Source organism: Salvelinus alpinus, chromosome 9 (assembly GCF_045679555.1).
Source record: "Salvelinus alpinus chromosome 9, SLU_Salpinus.1, whole genome shotgun sequence".
NCBI classification, from domain to species: domain Eukaryota; kingdom Metazoa; phylum Chordata; class Actinopteri; order Salmoniformes; family Salmonidae; genus Salvelinus; species Salvelinus alpinus.
Window position 1 is genome coordinate 29,840,915 of NC_092094.1, and position 20,324 is coordinate 29,861,238.

The following is a 20,324-nucleotide window of genomic DNA, read 5'->3' on the forward strand; positions in this document are numbered from 1 at the left end:
CTGCAATCTATGAGTTGGTTACCATCTGCCATCAACCATCAACCATTATTATAAAAAATAAATCCTGTGCAGAGCCTTGGTGTAGTGGTAACACTCCCTGGAACGTGTCACATACAACTTTCTACCTGAGAACAGGGATCAATCCTTGCTTCCAACCTGCCCACTGTTTCTAGCATTTGCCTGTCTCCCTATCTCATTTCATTACTGTCTGAATGAAGTGTCAAACCACCTAAAAAATATGTAACAAAAAAAGAATAGCATACTTTAAATCCGCACACCCCCCAAAATTCTCAAAGTAACAAACTCCAAATTTTGAGTGTTCATTTAATGTTGAAAGCATCCTGAATACACCTAACCTGTGGTTTTTATTGTTTTATTTTCCATCCTGTTCATAGGCCTAATGTCATGTATACTCCCTCTCCGGCCTCTAGGTCATCAGGCTGCTGATTATACCGCACACCTGTCACCATTGTCTCGCGCACCTGCGCCTCATGACACTCACCTGGACTCCATCACCTCCTTGATTATCTTCCCTATATCTGTCACTCCCCTTGGTTCTTTCCTCAGGTGTTATTGACTCTGTTTTCATGTCGGTGCGGTGTTTGTGTTTCGTGGTCATTGTTTCTTTTATTTATTAAAACACTCCCTGAACTTGCTTACTGACTCTCAGTGCACTCGTTACACCTAAGCCATGTCAAAATATGTAGAATTGCAGGAAATTAGCTTTAAAACAGTACAATTTTCCCAGTCCCCCTTCCAGGGTGCAATGAAATTCACATAGCAAAATCTCATTCAAAGCTTTCTAGCTCATTGCTTTTTTAATTTTTTATTATGATGTCTGGGCCTACTGGTTGTATGATTTTAGGATATATCATCCCACAACTGTCCCAGAGTCTGTTTGGAATAGGCTATTTCTTTCTCCACAAGCTGACCAATAGAATAGGTAGCCAAACTATTCTACTATAGTAGATTGACATAGGCTAGTGATTTTGCTGTTCATTACTCGTCTTGTTGGCAGAGGAAAAGTGTGGACAGTTATTCTAACACGTTCAAAGTGCAATTATAATTCGGTAAGAAGTACAGCACAACATTGCATCCTCGACTTGCATGTTCTGTTAATGTGAATTACCATATCCTAAATGTGATTTCTGTCAATCTGACCCCCGTGGCTGGACACTAGGGATGGGTACCAAAAGCCGGTATTAAACGGGCCCTGGGCTAAATTATGAAAGGCCGTAGTATCGATAAGGCCCAACGTTATCGGTTCTGTTTTCGGTACTGGAGAAATTAAGAAAATACATTTCCTGTTTATTATTGCTACATAAACGTTATCTTGCACATTTTATCTCACCAACCGTTTCTAATTTGCAATAAGATGAAGACATTCTTCTATGATGCATTTTCGCTATTCCCAATCCAGAAGAGAGATCTCTCTCTGGCGCTACAGCACACACACACACCAGAAAGACCCTGCTCTTAATTAGTGACCATGGCGGAGAGTATTAAACGGTCAAAAGTGTGGTTACACTTCACCAGAGTCGATGCTGACAATGCTCGTTGCCACAAGTGCAACAAGACTTTTGCTTGTAAGGGCGCAAATACGAGCAATCTGTCCAAACATCTATGGAAAGTGCATTATGTACAGGCAGAGAAATGCACAGTTTGACTGCCCAGCTCGTAGTTCATCTCTCGTTGCCTGATCTACGTTAGGTATGTATGCTAGCAGCCTAGAGTTAACTAAATTATGTGAACATAGGTTCATTATCAAAAGTAACCATTAGCCAGCTGATTGTTTAGCTATGGGTGCGTTCATAAATTCAATCACCCATTTAAAGATTTTGCTACTTTTTTGTTAAAGTTGCAGCTACAATGAACCAACCCACTCCTCCCTCTAATACCGCTGGTCCAAGCCAAAGACAAGCCCAAAGCCCCTTCACGCTGGAAGCTAGTGGGAGGATGACTGAGGAGAGGGTGAATGAGTGCCACCTAGCCGTGACCAAGTTCATAGTGAAAGGTCTACACCCCTTTGCAACAGTGGAGTCCAAGGGCTTTAGGTAAGAGTCTGCCAGTATATATTGAGTTGTATTCATGTTTAGGATATAGTAGTATAAAAGGGTTGTATGTTAGTCCCATCACTCCACAGTACAATACACAACAACACAATAATTCAATGATGATAATTCAACACATGAAAACTATATTTTTTTACTGTAGGGAGATGAGCAAGCACTCAACCCCAAATATATCCCTCCCTCCAGGAGTTACCTCAGTGACACATTCATTCCTACCTGGTATGGGGTAGAAAAGGCCAATGTGATCACTGAGCTGAAGGACTTGCCAAAGCTGGCCATCACATCAGACGGGTGGACCAGCCTCTGTCAGGACCACTATCTCACTGTTACAGTGCACTACACAAGCCACGGCAGTGTAAAACAGAAGGTCCTCCAACCACGGCAGTGTAAAACAGAAGGTCCTCCAACCACGGCAGTGTAAAACAGAAGGTCCTCCAACCACGGCAGTGTACAACAGAAGGTCCTCCACACCAGGGCAGTGTACAACAGAAGGTCTTCCACACCAGGGGCAGTGTAAAACAGAAGGTCCTCCACACCAGGGCAGTGTACAACAGAAGGTCCTCCACACCAGGGCAGTGTACAACAGAAGGTCCTCCACACCAGGGCAGTGTACAACAGAAGGTCTTCCACACCAGGGGCAGTGTACAACAGAAGGTCTTCCACACCGGGGCAGTGTACAACAGAAGGTCCTCCACACCAGGGGCAGTGTACAACAGAAGGTCTTCCACACCAGGGCAGTGTACAACAGAAGGTCCTCCACACCAGGGCAGTGTAAAACAGAAGGTCCTCCACACCAGGGCAGTGTACAACAGAAGGTCTTCCACACCAGGGCAGTGTAAAACAGAAGGTCCTCCACACCAGGGCAGTGTACAACAGAAGGTCCTCCACACCAGGGCAGTGTAAAACAGAAGGTCCTCCACACCAGGGCAGTGTAAAACAGAAGGTCCTCCACACCAGGGCAGTGTACAACAGAAGGTCCTCCACACCAGGGCAGTGTAAAACAGAAGGTCCTCCACACCAGGGCAGTGTAAAACAGAAGGTCCTCCACACCAGGGCAGTGTACAACAGAAGGTCCTCCACACCAGAGCAGTGTACAACAGAAGGTCTTCCACACCAGGGCAGTGTAAAACAGAAGGTCCTCCACACCAGGGCAGTGTAAAACAGAAGGTCCTCCACACCAGGGCAGTGTAAAACAGAAGGTCCTCCACACCAGGGCAGTGTAAAACAGAAGGTCTTCCACACCAGGGCAGTGTACAACAGAAGGTCTTCCACACCAGGGCAGTGTAAAACAGAAGGTCCTCCACACCAGGGCAGTGTACAACAGAAGGTCCTCCACACCAGGGCAGTGTAAAACAGAAGGTCCTCCACACCAGGGCAGTGTACAGCAGAAGGTCTTCCACACCAGGGCAGTGTAAAACAGAAGGTCCTCCACACCAGGGCAGTGTAAAACAGAAGGTCCTCCACACCAGGGCAGTGTAAAACAGAAGGTCCTCCACACCAGGGCAGTGTACAACAGAAGGTCCTCCACACCAGGGCAGTGTACAACAGAAGGTCCTCCACACCAGGGCAGTGTAAAACAGAAGGTCCTCCACACCAGGGCAGTGTAAAACAGAAGGTCCTCCACACCAGGGCAGTGTAAAACAGAAGGTCCTCCACACCAGGGCAGTGTACAAATCCCAAACGGGCGAAGTAGTGGCAGAGGAGATCTCAAACATTCTGAAAGAGTTTGAGATAGAGCCCGAGCAATATTGTAGCAGTGACTGTTGATAATGCTGGCAATATGGATGTTGCCATCAAGAAGCTACACATCCTAAAAATAGGATGCTTTGCACACACATTGAATCTGGCAGCGCAGAAAATCTACAAATGACTTCCATTGATAAATGGGCAGCCCGAATCAGAGCAGTGGTCATGTGGTTCAAGAGATCCTCGATGTCCAAAACAGTCTTGAATTAAAAGCAGCAGCTCCTTGGTAAGAAGCCAGTTCAATCTATTAAAGTATTATTTTGAAATTCCCACATTTAACAATTTAATTCAATATTCAAGTGTGCGGTAATTAAATGTATGTTGTTTTTTGTTGTTGTTTCAGGCCTTCTGCAACACTCACTCATCCTTGATGTCAAGACCATCTAATGAGAGAGAGATTCATGGAGCCGTATCCAGCGACCCCAAGCAGCAGCCTTGGACCCACGACTTCGAAAAGCAATGACAAAGGACAACCGAGGACTTCCATAAGGCTGAGGAGTTTGTCCAGCTCATGAGAATCCTCTATACATCCACACTGTGTGTGTCATGTGAAAAGAATGCCACCTGTGGACAGATCATACCCATCCTCCACAAACTGGAAGAGCACTTCACTGTGAAGCATGAAGATACAACGTTTGTGGCAACCATCAAAGAGAAGATGTGGGAGAACCTCTCCGAGCGCTATCAGGATGAGGACATTCAAGCCTTCCTGCATGAGGCCACAGCAAAGGACCCCAGATTTAATAAAGGGAGGCCTGTGAGTGACGCCACCTGGGACAGGCTGAGGAAGGCAACTGTTGAGGCCAATGTGACAGGAGCAACCTCTGTGCGCAAGCCTCCTCCACCCCTAGCGAGAGGGTATTTTCGAGGGAACACAATAAGCCAGGAGAGGTCCCGACTTCTGCCAGAGAAGGCAAATATGTTGACCTTTCTCCAGAAGAACTGCTAAGAACTGTTAGTACTTTTGCAGCCTACCTGCATACCCCACCCATGTTGTTCTATACCACTGTATTTTCTTTTGCAGGAAAATATTGTTTATTTCATTTGTTTTACATTTCCATCATCACAACATTAGTCTATAATAGTGATTTGTTCAAAACATTGCTGTTTCTTTTGATGAAAATTATTGTTTATTTTATTTATTGTACATTTCAGAAATAATGCTATGGTAATTCTGTTCTTAATTTGTTTCGTTTTTTGTAAAAGATAACAAAAAGAACCGATAACAATACCGTTAAAGTACCGGATCGATAAGCAGTATTGGTAAGAGTAGTAATAATAACGATATCAAAATATTAACGATACCCATCCCTACTGGACACCCTAATCAGGTTACACACTCAATGCATATGGGTCCATTACATTTTTTAAATGTCAGGTCAAATAAAATGTTGTTGGTCAAATGCCCGGCACCGAATTTCCTAACCGAAATCCTGACACACACACACAAACACACCTACACTTTACCTTTCCTCCAAGCCACTTTTTTTCCCCATTATTATTATTTTATTGAGATTTTACCCCTCTTTTTCTCCCCAATTTCGTGGTATCCAATTGTTAGTAATTACTATCTTGTCTCATCGCTACAACTCCCGTACGGGCTCGGGAGAGACGAAGGTCGAAAGCCATGCGTCCTCCGAAGCACAACCCAACCAAGCCGCACTGCTTCTTAACACAGCGCGCATCCAACCCGGAAGCCAGCCGCACCAATGTGTCGGAGGAAACACCGTGCACCTGGCAACCTTGGTTAGCGCGCACTGTGCCCGTTCCGCCACAGGAGTCGCTGGTGCACGATGGGACAAGGATATCCCTACCGGCCAAACCCTCCCTAACCCGGACGACGCTAGGCCAATTGTGCGCCGCCCCACGGACCTCCCGGTCGCGGCCGGCTGCGACAGAGCCTGGGCGCGAACCCAGAGTCTCTGGTGGCACAGCTAGCGCTGCGATGCAGTGCCCTAGACCACTGCGCCACCCGGGAGGCCCTCCAAGCCACTTTAACACAAATTAAAACCAACTAAAGGTATCAAAACGGACAGTATACATCACGCTTCATTGTCCTTAATTAGGAAAAGTCCAGCCTCAGCATTTTCCACAGGGCTGTGTGTGTGTGTACGCGTGCAGTGCAATACGCGTGCAGTGCATGTACATGCGTTAATGTAATTAAGGTTGTACATACAGTATTTTTTGCAACAAGGGAAATGTTTTTCATAGCCAGCAGTTCCCCTCATAAAATAATGCCCTGTTGTTATTTCTGTAATGTTACAATCTCCCCATCTCTCAGCCTCAAGATAGTCATTTTAAAGGATGATGAAGGACAGAGAGAGAGAGAGAGAGAGAGAGAGAGAGAGAGAGAGAGAGAGAGAGAGAGAGAGAGAGAGAGAGAGAGAGAGAGAGAGAGAGAGAGAGAGAGAGAGAGAGAGAGAGAGAGATAAAGCACTAGATATGTGTATCAGAGGGTGCAAGCAGAAAGCTAATGGGGCATCCTCTTGAAAGACACAACCTCTCACCTGCAGCACACCCTGGACCTGTATTCTTAAAGACCTGACACACAAACAATCACACAGACACACACACAAACCACACCAAAGAGAGGTGAAGAAAGAGAGAGAAAGAAAGAGAGAAGAGCCATAAAGGGATATATAGAGACTGGGAGGAGAGAGACAGAGAGGGAGAGGAAGTTAGAGAGGGAATGAGTGATTTTGAGGGAGCGAGAAGAGAGATGGAGAGAGTAGAAGAGATAGAAAGGGAGGGAGGGAGGGAGGGAGGGAGGGAGGGAGGGAGGGAGGGAGGGAGAGAGAGACAACACACAAACATAATGAGCATGGTTACATGGAAACAATAATATGATTATTGTGAATAGTCAGGTATTTAATATGTGAATCGTTTCATTAAACTATGCATATGTCGCATGTCACTACTTTTATCAAAATGCGTTTGTTTGGCAGAAATGCCTTCTGGAACGTGTGAATTTTCATGTGCCTTAATAACAAACTTGTATGCCATCTGTAAACACGAATACAATTGCTAAATTAGGAGCCTAGTTGTTTTAGCCACGGAAAAAGGCAGGAACCTTCCAGCTAGCCATGATTGGCTGAGAAAATGGATGGGCTGGACATGCCGAGAGATGAGTTCGGATTGGTCTGCCATGTAGCATGCTTCTGTCTAGAACATGAGCTGCTCAGTATGTGTAGATCATTATTTTTACCACAGCTTTTTGGGAAGATATGAAGAACTGCAAAAGGGTTGCTTCTGATTAGTCTTCTGATGACAATGATGGGGAAGAAACGGCGATCAACAGTGTTGTTGTCACGGAAGAAGTTGACCGAGTTTTGAAATCAGTGGAATGCCTGGTGGAAGCAGAGTATAATAGCTAAGGAGATGGAGAAAATTCTGCCGTTTGATTGCAAATATGTGGAGGGTGTCGAAAAGAGAACACAGAAGGCTGTTGTATAAAAAACCTGTCTCCGGATTACATCTTCAAACTAAGGGTAACCATGGCATCTCTGACAGAGAAGTGTTCATCCATGTATACGGGTAAGAGTCTAGCTAGCTACATTTTCAGATATTAGCTAGCTAGCTAGCTAACATTGAACCTAGTTGGTTAGCTTTAGCTACCTGCAGATTCATGCATGGTGGCTAGCTTTGACAATCAGTTTGTATTGCTAGTAATATGGGTTGGGATTATTGCCTCGTTCAAAACAACTGGGTACTGGGAACTCGTAAATTTCCGTCTTCTGACTTCAGTGCTTTCAAGACAACTGGGAACTCTGAAAAAAATGAGCTCCGACGGTCATCCAACTTGGAATTTCAACTTGGTAACTCGGGCCTCTTTCTAGAGCCCCGACTTTGCGACCTGAAGGTCACTGGCGTCATGATTTGACCTTGTATCCTTCCAAGTTCCCAGTTGTCTTGAAAGCACCATTAGGTTCATTGTTTAGCTAGCTACGCAGCTAGACAAAATACTCCTCTTTGCCAGAGGATTACCCATGATGTTAGCAAGGTGTGTCTGGTGGTGATTACGGTTATCTATTGTATTTCATGAACACGTGTACATGTCTAGACAATAGTTACTAGTCCACCTAGCTAAATGTGGCTGGGGGGTGGTTATAGCATTTATTTCACATGTCCCATCAATTTAGACAACTGTGTCTAGGTAAGAATAATCTAATAATAATAAAACATTTACACAATATTTATCTGGACACTTTCTATTTTTGATATTGCTACTATGCAAATATGAAAGTAACCATTGTACCATTTAAGCCTTCTGTATCCTGTGCATGTGACAAATAAGATTTTATTTGATATAGTGTGTGTTTACCAGAGACGGTAATGTGAAGAACAACATGACCTGCACCAAAGTCAGATTAGGATATAGGCCAAGGACTAGATAAAGTGTATTTTTGCTGCTACTTTCACCACTTTGTCTTGAAATCTTTAATTGTTTACTACACTACCTTACTCACTGTTTAGCACATGGCCTCACTTGTGAATCCTTAAAGAGATGGGTGGGGCTACGGCTTAAGAGGGTGTGAACGATGTTGAATGGGTGTAGACAAAGAATATATCTCCAGTAAGTGTACCAAAACATTCAAGGGAAATTTTCTTTGTCAACTTTCAAAGCAGAATTACTTTCCAATTGTTCCTCAACTGCAGTGTATGACATACATTTTTCTAGCTCTAGTCTCTACTTTTATCCAATGCAATTTCAAATTTTGCTACGTAAGACAGAATCGAGTTGGGTCGGTCACATATAATAGTTTGTTTAAAAAATGTTCATAAAGAAGAACGATTCCCCTAATAATCCTGTTTACATGGACACATGAAATTAGGCTACCTGATGGGACTTTGATAAATGCAGGAAATCGTCAATCAAAATAATTGTTGATTTTGAGTTCGGACATGTAAAGTTTGTATGCAAAAACTATTTATAAGATGCATACTCACTTCACTACTGTGCATACAGTAAGAGGGAGGATTGCACTACCCGATGCTGGCACATTTGCAGAGCAGATAAAATACACCACTGGAAATCCAATTAAGGTGTTTGTTTACATGTTCTAATATTTTGAAAGATTGCTCAGAAAATCAGGTGTTTTAATCAGTGTATGCTTGTTTCGATTATGACCTTATGCCGATTAAGATAAGCAGAGTATGGCATTTACATGACTAATGCCAAACTCCGCCTTCTGCCATAATCAAACTCAATGACTTCCCCTGAATTCTCAAGTAGGACCTTATCTCTGAAACCTCCAGGATAAGGCAGACAGGACACAAGGACTACCTGTATTCTTACACCCTGTCCCTACATACACACATGCAGGCACGCACGCACACATAACATGTGTGTATTATTGACTTCCCTTAGATGAAGAACTTTCTACGTAGTTAAATGTCAAACATCCAACCTCTTAGTAGAGGCCTTCGGAATGTTTTTTAAAATGTGTATTAAATGGTTTATTAATGGTTGGAGGTTGTAATGTTGACCTGCGCTTTACTACCTAAAATAATGGATTTGTCAGCTCTCAACTGATTTACAGGCAAACATGACTTATATGCTGATTTAAATGCAGAAGGATTGGAATCTGACAGAGGGATCTATTTTAACAAACAACGCAATGGTAAATCTAAATGCTGGCGGTAGCGCTATAGGTCCGAGGTTGTGTCAGAAATATGTTTGCTATTTTCACAGCTGTTATTATGAGCCCAATAGCTGATAGAGCAAAATGGCGGAGTTTTGATGAATAAACAAGTAGGTTTGACGAGGGCTTGGCCACTCACTGGCCAATCAAGGCGATCCATGGCTTAATACTGCATGTGTTCGTCTCAAGCTCTGTAGGTTATTGATAGTCTTTGCGTTGTCATCAACTCTAATTGGTCTGGGGACACGGAACATTCTGTCCTATTCCATTGTGGATTGATACTACAGTTTATTAAATATGTTGTTCTGCCACTGAGCAAGGCAGTTAACCCACTGTGCCCGGGCACCAATGAGTGGATATCGATTAATGCAGCTCCTCGCACCTCTCCGTGCTTCTACACCTGCATTGCTTGCTGTTTGGGGTTTTAGGCTGGGTTTCTGTACAGCACTTTGAGATATCAGCTGATGTAAGAAGGGCTATATAAATACATTTGATTTGATTTGATGATTAAATAGCATAGGCTACCTGGTAGACTGACGGGTAGGAGCGTTGGGCCAGTAACCAAAAGGTTGCTGGATCGAATCCCCGAGCTGACAAGGTAAAAATATGTTGTTCTGCCACTGAGCAAGGCAGTTAACCCACTGTGCCTGGGCACCAATGAGTGGATGTCGATTAAGGCAGCTCCTCGCACCTCTCTGATTCAGAGGGGTTGGGTTAAATGCAGAAGACACATTTCAGTTGAATGCATTCAGTTGTACAACTGACTAGGTATCCCCCTTTCCCAAGTAATAGCAACAGTAAAAAAAAAAAAATGTATCAGTGTTTGCTCCAAGTTTGGAGTGTTGACAGTCAACATTGTTGTAACTGGTTTCAACGAGTACAGGCCTTTATGCATCGCACTTCTCCTAAAATAAAAAAATAAAAAATTTGTGAAGAACGTTTTCAATATGCAAAATATAGCCTAGGCCTACGGTTGATACTGCATTATAGGACTGAATAATTGAAATACGTCTGGAGGAGAGCATCTTTGGTAACCAGATGAGAGGCGCTCCTTGGAAATGGGAATGGATACATGCCGAATGGATTATGTACTGCAGGTAGGCCTATGTGAATTGTGAATAATGCAAAAGCATGTCGGCAAAAGTCTCACTAGTATACCATTTAGAAACCTTTGATGGCTAGGCTACTTGGCTAATGCATGGCCAGGATAAGAAAGACACCAGACTCATTGCTGTTGAACCAGCTTTCATTATAGTAGGGTAAAGGTAGCCTACTAAGGACTTGTTTTTTAATCAAAAACTAAACTGAAAACAAGCATTTGTTAAAGATTATTGAATCTCTCATTCCATGTTTTTTTTTTACAGGAGCTCACTAAAATAATGTAACAGCCTACATATATAAAAAGAGGATGTCCGCTCACTGTTTTGCTGTTGCCAAATAAAACTTTGGTGATTAAGATTTATTTCAAAGCTGTCTCACGAGTCAAACCCTACTGATAGTTTTGACTACTTGGCTAATGCATTGGGCAGCACAAAAAAAAATCTTCCTTCATTGAAAGGAGGGGAGGCTATGCTTAGTTTTTAATCAAATTAAACTGGAAAAAAAAGTTTTTGTGCACACGACAGTATTCATATCTTGTTTTTGTTGGTAAATGTGAATGAAAAAACTGTTCACTTTTGACATCGGTTTTCATGCAGATACCTTGTCATAACGTAGAGAACGCTAGGATCTTCATTGAAGAGGTCAGGGAGGAGGAGGATGGCTGCTGGGACTGTCCTATAAGGTTTTAAAGAAACCATTTATAAAAATTGTGATGTGCATAATTATGAGACAAAGCAATACCAATTGTACATACCTTTGTACCTTTGTGTGCCTCCTCGTCACACAAACAAGTGGGCAGTTCAGTCATCTGCGCCCAAAGCAGCTATAGCATTCAACATATTCAACATTCAACCTCTTTGCAGATTGACATCCATTGAATTGTGTCCATTTTCTGTTTTATACAAATATAAAAAGATAGATGGTACTGTATCATTATAAAACAATATCTATTTAGATAATACAAGGGAGCAACCTTACCTTAAATTGAGGTGATCTTAAAAATGTTCAGTTAAGTGCCTGCACCTGCTGTTTTCTCAAATTCAAATCCACATTTTTCAGTTGGGCAGTTAGTTCTAAGGAGGTTCCTTGATGAACTCCACCTATGGGGTTCATGGAAGTACCTTTTGGGGGGCATTTTTCAGTGCCAAGAACCATGAGGTTCTTCAAATAACTTTGAGGATCTTAGAAGAACCATTGCTGACCCCCTCATTTTTTGAGTTAACGCTTCTGTTGTCAAAATCCATGCCATAACCAAACGTGTTACAACTAAGACACGTTTTTGGTTGGTCTTAAAAATCCGCAAAAGCGCATACTGAAATTGGCACTTTGGCGCACGTTTAAAAAAAAAATGATGTACTTTATTTATAGATTTTCAGATATGAGAACAGAAAGAAAAACAATACAACAACCCCAACCCCTTATTCCACCACCCGCTCACCACTCCCATCCACCCACCCATCCTTCCCATCCATCCAGCCACCCATCCCTCCCATCCACCCGCCTATCCCTCCCATCCACCCACTTATCCCCCAAACATAAATGTGTAAATGTATATACATAAATGCGACATGCTCATAATTGACAAATGCCGAAGGGAAACATAAAGTAAGCCTACATTCTACTGCACAGTCCTTATTCTACTTAACACTCCTTCAACCCCCTCTAGCTCCATGAATATCTTAGTCTACGCCATTGCCACAGGGGAGTTGGCAGGATGGAAGGTCGACAACATCCCCTGGTCTCCAGAATCTAGGAACACACACACACACACACACACACACACACACACACACACACACACACACACACACACACACACACACACACACACACACACACACACACACACACACACACACACACACACACACACACACACACACACACACACACACACACACACACACAGTTTACAGTAGGAATCTCCAGGAGTCATGGAGACAAGAATCCCCATAGCCAAGAGAATAAGGAGGAACAGCCAGTACAGGATACTACTGAAATATTGAACAGAAAACTGACAAACTGACTATACTGCATCTCTCCTATCTTTTCCTCATTCTCTTTCTAGGTCTCCTGAATTCAATTTTTATTGGCACAAACATGTTTATTATTGTGGATCCACATTAGCTGCTGCCAAAGCACTCTTCCTGGGGTCCAGCAAAATTAAGGCAGTTTATTAAAAAAATTAAACATTGCAATACATTCACAGATTTCACAACACACTGTGTGCCCTCAGGCCCCTACTCCACCACTACCACATATCTACAGTACTAAATTCATGTGTATGTATAGTGCGTATGTTTTCGTGTGTGTGTGTATGTGTATGCATGTGTCTGTGCCAATGTTTGTGTTGCTTCACAGTCCACGCTGTTCCATACCGTGTTTTTTATACGTTTTTTTAAATCAAATTGTACTGCTTGCGTCAGTTACTTGATGTGGAATAGAGTTCCACGTAGTCATGGCTCTATGTAGCACTGTGCGCCTCCCATAATCTGTTCTAGACTTGGACGAGACCTCTTGTGGCATGTCTTGTGGGGTGTTCATGGGTGTCCGAGCTGTGTGCCAGTAGTTTAGACAGACAGCTCGGTGCATTCAACATGCCAATACCGCTCATAAATAAAAGTAGTGATGATACCAATCTCTCCTGCACTTTCAGCCAGGAGAGATTGACATGCATATTATTAATATTAGCTCTCTGTGTACATCCAAGGGTCAGCCGTGCTGCCCTGTTCTGAGCCAATTGCAATTTACTAAGTCCTGTTTGTGGCACCTGACCACACGAATGAACAGTGGTCAAGGTGTGACAACTAGGGCCTGTAGGACCTGAGCTTGTTGATAATGTTGAGAAGGCAGACCATTTCTTTATTATAGACAGACTTCTCCCCATCTTAGCTACTACTGCATAAATATGTTTTGACCATGACAGTTTACAATCTAGGATTACTCCAAGCAGTTTAGTCATCTCAACTTGCTCAAATTTCACATGATTTATTACAAGATTTAGTTGAGGTTTAGAGTTTAGTGAATGTTTTGTTCCAAATACAATGCTTTTAGTTGTAGAAATATTTAGGGCTAACTTATTCCTTGCCACCCACTCTGAAACTAACTGCAGCTCTTTGTTTAGTGTTGCAGTCATTTCAGTCGCTGTAGTAGCTGACATGTATAGTGTTGAGTCATCTGCATAAATAGATACTCTGGCTTTACTCAAAGTTAGTGGCATGTCGTTAGTAAAAATTGAAAAAAATCAAGGGGCCTAAACAGCTACCCTGGGGAATTCCTGATTCTAACTGGATTATATTTGAGAGGCTTCCATTAAAGAACACCCTCTGTGTTCTGTTAGACAAGTAACTATTTATCCACATTATAGCAGGGGGTGTAAAGTCATAACACATATGTTTTTCTAGAAGCAGACTATGATCGATAATGTCAAAAGCTGCACTGAAGTCTAACAAGACAGTCCCCACAATCATTTAATCAATCAATTTCTCGTGCTTATTGAGTGTCCTTCCCCATATGCATGCTGAAATTCTGTTGTCAATTTGTTTACTGTGAAATAACATTGTATCTGGTCAAACACAATATTTTCCAGAAGTTTACTAAGCGTTGGTAAAAGGCTGTTAAATGTTGCCAAAGTCATTACAATTTCACCAAATAATTAAACACTCATGCACTTACAAATCAGTTTGTTCCCTCTTTCCCTGTCCCAGTCTCACTACATCTCTCCTTTTCTCCCAATGCCTCTCTTTCTCCCCCCCTCTCTTTATCCCGACTCTCTCACTATATCACATGCACATGCACATGCACACTCATACACAACCATGGACAGCCCAACTTACACTCACATCACTGTTCCCCCCACCCCAAACCACCCCACACTCACTCACATCACTGGTCCCCCACCCCAAACCACCCCACACTCACATCACTGGTCCCCCACCCCAAACCACCCCACACTCACTGGTCCCCCACCCCAAACCACCCCACACTCACTAACATCACTGGTCCCCCACCCCAAACCACCCCACACTCACTCACATCACTGGTCCCCCACCCCAAACCACCCCACACTCACTCACATCACTGGTCGCCCCACCCCAAACCACCCCACACTCACTCACATCACTGGTCCCCCACCCCAAACCACCCCACACTCACTAACATCACTGGTCCCCCACCCCAAACCACCCCACACTCACTAACATCACTGGTCCCCCACCCCAAACCACCCCACACTCACTCACATCACTGGTCCCCCACCCCAAACCACCCCACACTCACTAACATCACTGGTCCCCCACCCCAAACCACCCCACACTCACTCACATCACTGGTCCCCCACCCCAAACCACCCCACACTCACTCACATCACTGGTCGCCCCACCCCAAACCACCCCACACTCACTCACATCACTGGTCCCCCACCCCAAACCACCCCACACTCACTAACATCACTGGTCCCCCACCCCAAACCACCCCACACTCACTAACATCACTGGTCCCCCACCCCAAACCACCCCACACTCACTCACATCACTGGTCCCCCACCCCAAACCACCCCACACTCACTCACATCACTGGTCCCCCACCCCAAACCACCCCACACTCACTAACATCACTGGTCCCCCACCCCAAACCACTCCACACTCACTCACATCACTGTTCCCCCCACCCCAAACCACCCCACACTCACTCACATCACTGGTCCCCCACCCCAAACCACCCCACACTCACTCACATCACTGGTCCCCCACCCCAAACCACCCCACACTCACTCACAGCACTGGTCCCCCACCCCAAACCACCCCACACTCACTCACATCACTGGTCCCCCACCCCAAACCACCCCACACTCACTCACTCACTCACATCACTGGTCCCCCACCCCAAACCACCCAACACACACTCACTCACATCACTGGTCCCCCACCCCAAACCACCCCACACTTACTCACATCACTGGTCCCCCACCCCAAACCACCCCACACTCACTCACATCACTGGTCCCCCACCCCAAACCACCCAACACACACTCACTCACATCACTGGTCCCCCACCCCAAACTACCCCACACTTACTCACATCACTGGTCCCCCACCCCAAACCACCCCACACTCACTCACATCACTGGTCCCCCACCCCAAACCACCCCACACTCACTCACATCACTGGTCCCCCACCCCAAACCCCCCACACTCACTCACATCACTGGTCCCCCACCCCAAACCACCCCACACTTACTCACATCACTGGTCCCCCACCCCAAACCACCCCACACTCACTCACATCACTGGTCCCCCACCCCAAACCACCCCACACTCACTCACATCACTGGTCCCCCACACTTACTCACATCACTCCCCCACACTTACTCACACCACCCCACACTCACTCACATCACTGGTTCCCCACCCCAAACCACCCCACACTCACTCACATCAGTGACCCAAAGAGTTCAACCATGTGGCACAAAGTCACAGAGAGCCCGGAGCAAATACAGCTTCTAATATCCGCTGAACACACACATGCGCACGCACACACACACATTTCCAGGGTGTGTTTCCCATGGCCTACTGGAAGAAGGTGTGTCTGAGTTATCACACACTGAACAGAGGAACCACTAGCGAACACACATACAGATGGAGAGAGAAAAAGGGATCTATAAGCAGTAATTAAATATTACTGAGAGGGAGGATTACAAGTTTGGACATTAGCACATCAATTGGTGTCACCTTGTTAGTCAGTATGTGTTACACCTGTGCTGGCTTGTCCATCTCATTAGTCTGAAGGTGTTTCACCTGTGCTGGTCCAGGTGATATTTTATCTTTATTTAACTAGGCAAGTCAGTTAAGAACAAATTATTCTTTTCAATGACAGCCTAGGAACAGTGGGTTAACTGCCTTGTTCAGGGGAAGAATGACCTTGTCAGCTCGGGGATTCGATCTTGCAACTTTTCGGTTACTAGTCCAACGCTCTAACCACTAGGCTACATGCTGCCACTAGGCTACCTGCCGATATTTAAGAGTGGCTGGCCCAAAAGCTCCAGTTGGCTTGAGAGAAGTGGAGGGTTAACACCTTTAGTTGGCTCTCCCTATTTGATTTCTAGATAAGCAATCCTGATCTTCCATGTTTTCGATTCGCTCCACTTTTTGCTTTGCTTCCCGTCTTTAAGTTTGGTGTAGGTTTTTCTTTTGTTTGCCTCTTCTTGGGCAAATTTAGTGGGCACCTTAAGTTGGGGTGTCTTTTAGGTCACAGTTGTTCTTGCTGGTCAACTTTCAGTGGACCCCATGAGTGTCTTTCAGAACTGCTCCTAAAACCCCACTTGTTTCGTTTCGTTTTGGTTGTTGTTAATGACTGTTTGTCAGGGGATTTTAACCCCTAAATGTTGTCATTATCAGATGTTTATAGCTAACAATTCAATGGTCATAATGAATAGGTATGGTGACATTTTGACAATGTTTTTTTACATCTCTTGACAAGTTCTCAGAGAAGTTTTACATAAAGGATTGTTGCACATTACGTTTACCCATTTTATGCGAGAAACTTATAGACAAAACAGATTTTAGACGTACTAAATCAAATGGTTTCTCAAAATCTGCTATAAAGATTATACCTGGTTATCTTGTGTTCTCATAGTTTTCCATTATTTCTAATAGTTGTCTCCAATATATCTTCCTTTTAAGAATGATGTCTGATCGTGATAAATAATGTCCGATAGGACCTTTTTATTCTATGAGCAATAGATTTTGCCAATACTTTTGTGTCACAACATTGAATGGCAGGCTTGTGTTTTGCTAGGGCATTTTGGACGGGGTGGGGAATGGGCTTGATCAGAAGGTTTTGTGTTCAATCCCAGTCATGGACACTGTTTTTGATTTGAACCCTATTCCAAACCTGAACCCTTACCTGAACCATTCAGAATGAATGCCTATACTTAGGAGAAATGGAACAATACAGAGCAGCAGGAGCAACAAAAACTGTTTGAAATGTGAAGTTTGGAGCAACTTTGAAATTTGACATTTGGAGAATGCGGATGAACGTCTAATTCTGCATTGAGACTGTGAGCGCTTGTTGGACGTATCGGTCGGCTCTAAACACAATACAGCATCAGGTTGAGAATTGATGGGTTTTGGTCCGTAGATTACAGGGCATTTGCTAGCCAAGACAGCCACAAACAGAGTAGGGCAAGGAGAATGGACTATAGCTGATACAATACATTCACAGTAAGAATAGGGAGGTCTGGTTTTTAACAAGAATGGCATTGGCTTGTAGAATACAGTACAATGGAATGAGTCTGAATTGCCAGAACCATTCGGAGAATGGGGAAAATGAACATCAGCCATCACAATACACTCTTAGAACAAAAACATTCCAAAAGGGTTCTTTGGCTGCCTACCTTAGAACAGGCCTGGGCAACTCCAGTCCTGGGGGGCCTGATTGGTGTCACACTTTTGCCCCAGCCAACACACCTGACTTAAATAATCAACTAATCATGATCTTTAGTTAAAAATGCAATTAGTTTAAATCAGAATAGTGTGACACCAATCAGGCCCCCGGGGACTGAAATTTCCAAGGCCTGCCATAGAATAACCCTTTTTGGTTGCAGGTAGAACAATTTTGGGTTCCATGTAGAACTCTCTGTTGGGTAGCACCATGGTGTAGCCAGAGGACAGCTTGTTTCCATCCTCCTCTGGGTACATTGACTTCAATACAAAACCTAGGAGGCTCATGGTTCTCACCCCCTTCCATAGACTTACACAGCAATTATGACAGTTTGGAGGACGTCCTCCAGAAGTTATCACAGCTCTTGCAGCATGTCCATCCAATCAAAGTATCAAATAATTTATATTTATTTATTTCACCTTTATTTAACCAGGTAGGCCAGTTGAGAACAAGTTCTCATTTACAACTGCGACCTGACCAAGATAAAGCAAAGCAGTGTGACAAAAACAACAACACAGAGTTACACACGGGATAAACAAACGTACAGTCAATAGCATAATAGAAAAATCTGTATACAGTGTGTGCAAATGAAGTAAGGAGGTAAGGCAATAAATAGGCCAATAGTGGCAAATTACAATTTAGCAATTTACACTGGATTGATATAAGTGCAGATGAGGATGTGTAAGTAGAAATACTGGGCAAAAGAGCAGAAAAACAAAAACAAATATGGGGATGAGGTAGGTAGTTGGTTGGATGGGCTATTTACAGATGGGCTGTGTACAGCTGCAGTGATCGGTAAGCTGCTCTGACAGCTGACGCTTAAAGTTAGTGAGGGAGATATAAGTCTCCAACTTCAGTGATTTTTGCAATTCGTTCCAGTCATTGGCAGCAGAGAACTGGAAGGAAAGGCGGCCAAAGCAGATGCTGGCTTTGGGGATGACCAGTGAAATATACCTGCTGGAGCGCGTGCTACTGGTGGGTGTTGCTATTGTCATGACGTTGGCCTGGGGGTAGGTTTATGACAGTCATAAATACCTCTTCCCCCCTTTTTCCTCTCCCTACTCTACTGATGTGACAAACGAAAACCCCTTTGGTTAACATAGAGATTCTGGGAACATCAGAAGTTGGGGGGAAATGAACTATATTCTGGTAATCCGACCAACTGAACATATGCGGTGGTACTTAAGGTATATTATGTCAGTTCGGTTGTCATCTGGCACATTCTCATCAATGATAGAATGACATAAACTCTACTGTGGAAAGTCTACACATCAGAGGTATCGGACTCACCTGGAATTGTTGTTCAATTCAAATGTTTGAATATGAAATTATTTGTGAAGAGATTAAATGTAATTTTAGCTTCCAAATCAGAGATTTGGGTTTTCATAAGTTTAGGGCTCTGCTCAACCAGTGGCCCGTCCCTGTGAAGAGACATGGGTTATAAACTTTTCAGACACACCCTTCTCCCTCCACTATATAAGCTATTGACAAACATTTAACTTCCTGTTCCGAGGATGTGAGGACGACGGTCCGATGTCAGAATGGTTCAGATAATAACTACAGAACGAAGCCAACATCAGCGTGAGCTTTGGTTGCGAATGGTATGAACTTTGAACTCTTATGCACTATAGAAGTGATACCTCCTAGACGTTGAGTTAGCAACAGCAGCTGCAAACGTAAATTAGGACAGACAGAGTATCCCGTCTACCACACAACTATGCAATTGACCACCAGAGACATTCTTCAAAGGACAAAGGACTCGGTTTGGCAACACGGCCTTCCATCTACCACCAACCTACTGAAGCGCAGCTCAGAGTAAATATTTATTGCATTTTTCTTTTCCAAATGGGCGGTAATTTAGAATGCATTAGATATTGTTTTTACGATAGCACAGCTTCGCCCTTTGTTCCTCAGTCTTCCCGCTCTTTCACTCAAACCCAGACCCTTTTCTTTTGTGTAACAAGCTGTCATATCTGTTCCGCCCGCTAAGGACGTTTTCCTTTATGATGTAATTTGTAATCAAGGTATGATTCATTCTGTGTATATGTAATTCTGTGTGATTAGTTAGGTATTTAGTAAATAAATAATTAAAAGCAATTTTGTATTGCTGATTCAACTTGTTAGCCAGGGTTCGTGAAGATAACCAAGAATTTACAAATTTCAGATGAGACTGAAATAAGGTGACGATTAATATTGACTGCTATTGATGTAAAATATTACTAGGTCTTTAAGAGATTATTCGGAAGATAACAGCTCTATAAATATTATTTTATGATGCCCCTCCTCTCTAGTTAATTACATTTACATGATTAGCTCAATCAGG

At 43.7% G+C, this 20,324-nt stretch overlaps 1 protein-coding gene across 4 annotated transcripts in view; it reads right to left on the reverse strand.

Annotated features, from left to right (window-relative positions):
* Window positions 1-20,324, reverse strand: part of LOC139584604 (SH3 and multiple ankyrin repeat domains protein 3-like) — a 307,285-nt gene that overhangs the window by 275,808 nt on the left and 11,153 nt on the right. The gene's annotated exons all lie outside the window — the stretch shown is intronic.